At 42.9% G+C, this 6,170-nt stretch overlaps 1 long non-coding RNA gene across 1 annotated transcript; it reads right to left on the reverse strand.

Annotated features, from left to right (window-relative positions):
* Positions 1-2,324: 2,324 nt before the first annotated feature.
* LOC111948050 (uncharacterized) lies at positions 2,325-2,844 on the reverse strand. Its single transcript, XR_002874044.2, has 2 exons — positions 2,704-2,844; positions 2,325-2,545 (listed from the first exon to the last, which is right to left on the reverse strand). It is a non-coding gene; the product is annotated as an uncharacterized LOC111948050 (long non-coding RNA).
* Between the last annotated feature and the right edge of the window lie 3,326 nt (positions 2,845-6,170).

The raw sequence follows: 6,170 nt of genomic DNA on the forward strand, positions 1-6,170 counted from the left end.
TTTGAACCCAGTTCCTGGCGAGGAGTTGATCTGAATGGCAGCGTCTTTATGCGGTCAGTCACTGGAGCAGTGGTTGGTTGGTGGTAAGAAAGTCCTTGTGGTATGGATGCCTCTCTGTCTAGAGAGCTTTTTCCTCAGCAGTTAAAGGAGGGTTTTAAACAAGGTTGTTGTCCAAAGATGTTTAGAAAAATGACAGAGCTTTACAGGCAGGGCACCCCACCACGTAAGTAACCCACTTAATTAAAAAAAATACTAAAAGAATGCTAAAACAGTTTCAAAAGAAACTGCAAAAGAGGTTTAAAAAAAGGGTCCCAAAAGGGGACTAAAACATTAAAATCTTTATTAAAAAAAGGTTAAAAAGGTCTTACATTTCGGAGCATTTTTTGAACCCGACGTTTCGCAACGTTTGTTGCTTCCTCAGGGGTTGCTGACTCTGTGTTATTAGGTCTCTTATATAGAGTTTCAAATAATTAGCTAATGACCTGCAGCTGGTTGAAATCGGAACCAGGTGGGTGTCCGAATTACAAAGAGCAAAAGGGGAAAAAAAAGGGGAAAAAAAAAAAATGGAAATAAAATACAGTACAGCGGCACTGGCTGGGTTAGGGTTGGGTTAGGGTTGGGGTTTGGAATGGTACGTTTGTACTTTAGTTGCACTGGCCTGCTGTACTGAAAGAATAAATAAATAATGAGGAGTTGAAAGAGAAAATAATAATAAAAACTCAAAATTGAAATGAGCCGAGCCCGGATTTGAACCCTGGTCACCTGTATGGGAGACAAATGCCTTTACCATTGGGCTACAGTCTTCACTGAACAAAGTGGGTTGGTAGGGGACTAAGAAAGGGAAGGAAAAAACAGTAAATTTAAAAAAAAAAAAAAAAAAGGAATGATAATAATAGTAATAATAGTTAAAAAAATGTTTAATAAATACTTAAAAATACAGAGTAATTATTTAAAAAATCTAGTTTAATGTAAAATACTGTAGGCCGATTGGGAACAGCAATCTTTAAAAGTGCTAAAAACATGCTGAAATAAAAACCATGCAAAAGTGTTAGTTGGTTAAGATAAGTGCTAAAAATAAGTGCTAAAAATAAGTGCTTAAAATAAGTGCTAAAAAACAATACATATAAAAATAGACAGAATAAAACCACAAGTATAACATTAAAATGGGTTAGTCGAGTGTTGCTGTTCCCAAGAAAACCTACAGATCCTACAATGAAATTACAATTGATAGAATGAATAAGTTAATAAAATAAAAATAAGGAAGGGGAAGGGCTTGAGGACAAATGAAAATATAAATAAACAAAAATTAAGGGGGGGGCAATTACTTTTCTCGGGCTCCTTGTATGAGGTAGCTGTTGGAGGGTGGGGGTCTTTAGCTCCTTAATGGGGATGCTAAAGGGGGCGGGGGGGGTGGGGTTTCAGGGAAAGAAGGGGGGAACTAGTTCCCGGTTTAGGGATGCTAGTTAAGGGGGGCGGGGAAAATAGAAGGGGGGGGGTTGGGTTTAGGTCGTTAGACCCCTGGTTAGGGATGTTAACAAGGGAATGGGGATGTGGGGGACGATATTTTGTTGTTCCCCGGTTAGGCTAAGTGGTGGAAGTCCAGCTGGTAGGGAAGGCTTCACAGAGGGCTAAGTGTGGTCAGGGGAAAAAATAAAAAATGAAAGATAAACTAAAAGTAAAAGTAAAAAATAAAATAAATAAACAAGTAAAAGGGGGGCAAGTGGGTTTCTGGGGCTCCTTGAATAAGGTAGCTGTCGGAGGGTGGGGGTGGGGTTCCTTAACTCCCTGATTAGGGTTGCTAAGGAATGGAGGTAACAGGGAAAGAAAGGGGGAGACTAGTTCCCTGTTTAGGGATGCTAGTTGAGGGGGGGCAATGGAAGTGGGGGGGACGGTTAGGTCTAGGTCGTTAGACCCCTGGCTAGGGGTGCTAACAAGGGATGGGGATGAAGGGGAAGAAGCTCGGTTGTAACCTGGTTAGGCTTATTGGTTGGAATGCTACCTGGCAGGGTAGTTTTCACAGGGCTTTGAGTGTGATCAAGGAAAAAATAAATAAATAAATAAATAAATAAGAGAGAAAAGAAAAGAAAAAGAAAAACAAGTGAAGGGGGCGGTAGGGTTTCTGGGGCTCCTTGGATAAGGTAGCTGTTGGAAGGTGGGGTGGGGTCCTCAACTCCCTTAGTAGGGATGCCAAGGGGGGGGGGGGACATTTCAGGGAGAAAAAAAGGGGGAAACTAGTTCCCGGCTTAGGGATGCTAGTTGAGGGAGGGATGGGAAAAAAAAAAAAAAAAAAAAAAAGGAAAAAAAATGGGGGAGGGGTTGGTTACCTGTTTAGGAATGCTAAGGGGGTGAAGGAGGAGAGGAGGAAGCCAAGGGTCCCGGATGGCTGCGGAGATGGCCCCCTATTGGAAGAAGAGGACTCAGAAAGGGTATTTTGCTGGTCATGTTCGACCTCTGCATGCCCGTTCATCATGCTTATGTCCTCCACTAGCATGGTTATGCTCTGAGGGGGGCCGCAACGCACATCCAGAGACCCCAGGGGATCCAACTGGGGAAATAAAAGAATGGGGTGAGGCATTTGGGCAAACAAGAATAAACAAACAAGAGGGACCTGTGTGTAGTGTGCAGAGTTAAAAGCAATTACAGAGTCAGCTCTGCTCCGAAATGTAAGTCCATGGGGGTGGGCCATGGTGAGGGTGCGCTTACCTGACTGCAGCTGTTGATTGTCATCAAGGTGCCAAGTGGGAGTTGGTGTGAGTCCCAGAGTGGCATAGTCCTGAGGTGCAAGCATGTGGGTGTTGACGGACAAAATGCTCAGTAGCCTCCGTTTCTGCTGCTGCTCTAGGGTTTGAACCCAGTTCCTGGCGAGGAGTTGATCTGAATGGCAGCGTCTTTATGCGGTCAGTCACTGGAGCAGTGGTTGGTTGGTGGTAAGAAAGTCCTTGTGGTATGGATGCCTCTCTGTCTAGAGAGCTTTTTCCTCAGCAGTTAAAGGAGGGTTTTAAACAAGGTTGTTGTCCAAAGATGTTTAGAAAAATGACAGAGCTTTACAGGCAGGGCACCCCACCACGTAAGTAACCCACTTAATTAAAAAAAATACTAAAAGAATGCTAAAACAGTTTCAAAAGAAACTGCAAAAGAGGTTTAAAAAAAGGGTCCCAAAAGGGGACTAAAACATTAAAATCTTTATTAAAAAAAGGTTAAAAAGGTCTTACATTTCGGAGCATTTTTTGAACCCGACGTTTCGCAACGTTTGTTGCTTCCTCAGGGGTTGCTGACTCTGTGTTATTAGGTCTCTTATATAGAGTTTCAAATAATTAGCTAATGACCTGCAGCTGGTTGAAATCGGAACCAGGTGGGTGTCCGAATTACAAAGAGCAAAAGGGGAAAAAAAAGGGGAAAAAAAAAAAAATGGAAATAAAATACAGTACAGCGGCACTGGCTGGGTTAGGGTTGGGTTAGGGTTGGGGTTTGGAATGGTACGTTTGTACTTTAGTTGCACTGGCCTGCTGTACTGAAAGAATAAATAAATAATGAGGAGTTGAAAGAGAAAATAATAATAAAAACTCAAAATTGAAATGAGCCGAGCCCGGATTTGAACCCTGGTCACCTGTATGGGAGACAAATGCCTTTACCATTGGGCTACAGTCTTCACTGAACAAAGTGGGTTGGTAGGGGACTAAGAAAGGGAAGGAAAAAACAGTAAATTTAAAAAAAAAAAAAAAAAAGGAATGATAATAATAGTAATAATAGTTAAAAAAATGTTTAATAAATACTTAAAAATACAGAGTAATTATTTAAAAAATCTAGTTTAATGTAAAATACTGTAGGCCGATTGGGAACAGCAATCTTTAAAAGTGCTAAAAACATGCTGAAATAAAAACCATGCAAAAGTGTTAGTTGGTTAAGATAAGTGCTAAAAATAAGTGCTAAAAATAAGTGCTTAAAATAAGTGCTAAAAAACAATACATATAAAAATAGACAGAATAAAACCACAAGTATAACATTAAAATGGGTTAGTCGAGTGTTGCTGTTCCCAAGAAAACCTACAGATCCTACAATGAAATTACAATTGATAGAATGAATAAGTTAATAAAATAAAAATAAGGAAGGGGAAGGGCTTGAGGACAAATGAAAATATAAATAAACAAAAATTAAGGGGGGGGCAATTACTTTTCTCGGGCTCCTTGTATGAGGTAGCTGTTGGAGGGTGGGGGTCTTTAGCTCCTTAATGGGGATGCTAAAGGGGGCGGGGGGGGTGGGGTTTCAGGGAAAGAAGGGGGGAACTAGTTCCCGGTTTAGGGATGCTAGTTAAGGGGGGCGGGGAAAATAGAAGGGGGGGGGTTGGGTTTAGGTCGTTAGACCCCTGGTTAGGGATGTTAACAAGGGAATGGGGATGTGGGGGACGATATTTTGTTGTTCCCCGGTTAGGCTAAGTGGTGGAAGTCCAGCTGGTAGGGAAGGCTTCACAGAGGGCTAAGTGTGGTCAGGGGAAAAAATAAAAAATGAAAGATAAACTAAAAGTAAAAGTAAAAAATAAAATAAATAAACAAGTAAAAGGGGGGCAAGTGGGTTTCTGGGGCTCCTTGAATAAGGTAGCTGTCGGAGGGTGGGGGTGGGGTTCCTTAACTCCCTGATTAGGGTTGCTAAGGAATGGAGGTAACAGGGAAAGAAAGGGGGAGACTAGTTCCCTGTTTAGGGATGCTAGTTGAGGGGGGGCAATGGAAGTGGGGGGGACGGTTAGGTCTAGGTCGTTAGACCCCTGGCTAGGGGTGCTAACAAGGGATGGGGATGAAGGGGAAGAAGCTCGGTTGTAACCTGGTTAGGCTTATTGGTTGGAATGCTACCTGGCAGGGTAGTTTTCACAGGGCTTTGAGTGTGATCAAGGAAAAAAAAAATAAATAAATAAATAAATAAGAGAGAAAAGAAAAGAAAAAGAAAAACAAGTGAAGGGGGCGGTAGGGTTTCTGGGGCTCCTTGGATAAGGTAGCTGTTGGAAGGTGGGGTGGGGTCCTCAACTCCCTTAGTAGGGATGCCAAGGGGGGGGGGACATTTCAGGGAGAAAAAAAGGGGGAAACTAGTTCCCGGCTTAGGGTTAGGGTTAGGGTTAGGGTTAGGGTTAGGGGTTAGGGTTAGGGTTAGGGTTAGGGTTAGGGTTAGGGTTAGGGGTTAGGGTTAGGGTTAGGGTTAGGGTTAGGGTTAGGTTTTTGCGACAGTTTCGCGAAGCGAAACTGGAGCCCCAAAGAGGTCAGCCTGGCGGCCTTGAGATCTCTAGGGGGTGGGGGTTGCACACTCACTCCTGTTCAGTCGAGGTAACGGACAGCCACAGGTGTCTCGTCAGTAGTGTATGGTGTCTGGTGATTTGAGATTTGCTGTGTGGTGTTTGGGCCCAGCAATCGCCAGTATCTCCCTTATGTATGTACTTGGGTACTTTGTAAGTGACCCTGTGAATGTCAGTGCCTATTGGAGTGAAATTTGGAAAGTTACTGTGGTTAGGGTTAGAAAAGGGATAAAGGGTTAGGGTTTAGTGGTAATGGTGATGTAAAAAAAGATAGGGTGTGGAGTCTAATTAAGATTAGGGGTGGGGGTTGGGGTTGTGCTAAAGGGTTAGGGTTAGAAGAGGGGTACAGGGTAGGGCGCTATGTTCATAGGTTGTTGAAAATAGGTATCAGGATCTAATTAAATTCAGGGGGGGGGGTTGTTTATGGGGGGAAGGGGAAAAAAAGGGGGGGGGAGGGAAGGGGAAGAAGGAATGTTGAGTGCGTCAGTAAGGTGTCCTTAGGGTTCAACCCTTGAGTAGGTAGTGTAATTGCATTGGTGTAGATGGGTTTTAGACCTTGAAGTGTGTGGTGTATAGGAAGGAAATTTGGGGATCAAAGAGAGAGTGTGAAAAGGAGGGGAAGAACTTGTGTCAGTGATGTGTAACTGGGATAAAAATCCCTGAAGTGTGTAATGTAATTGTGATGGTGTAGGCGGATCTAATACCTTGGAGTGTGTGGTGTGAAGCAAGGATGGATGGAGAGTCAGTGTTCAAAAAAAAAGAAAAAAGAAAGGGAGAAAATAAAGGGGGGGGGGGAAGGCATGACGTGGTGGGTTATTGAAAGGGATTTGTTTGGGGAAATAGGGAAGCAGAATTATCCACAAAAGTAGAAAAGAAATAATAAAGTATTTTT

Source organism: Oryzias latipes, chromosome 4 (assembly GCF_053564925.1).
Source record: "Oryzias latipes strain Hd-rR chromosome 4, Olatipes_Hd-rR_3.1".
In the NCBI taxonomy this organism is placed as follows: Eukaryota; Metazoa; Chordata; class Actinopteri; order Beloniformes; family Adrianichthyidae; genus Oryzias; species Oryzias latipes.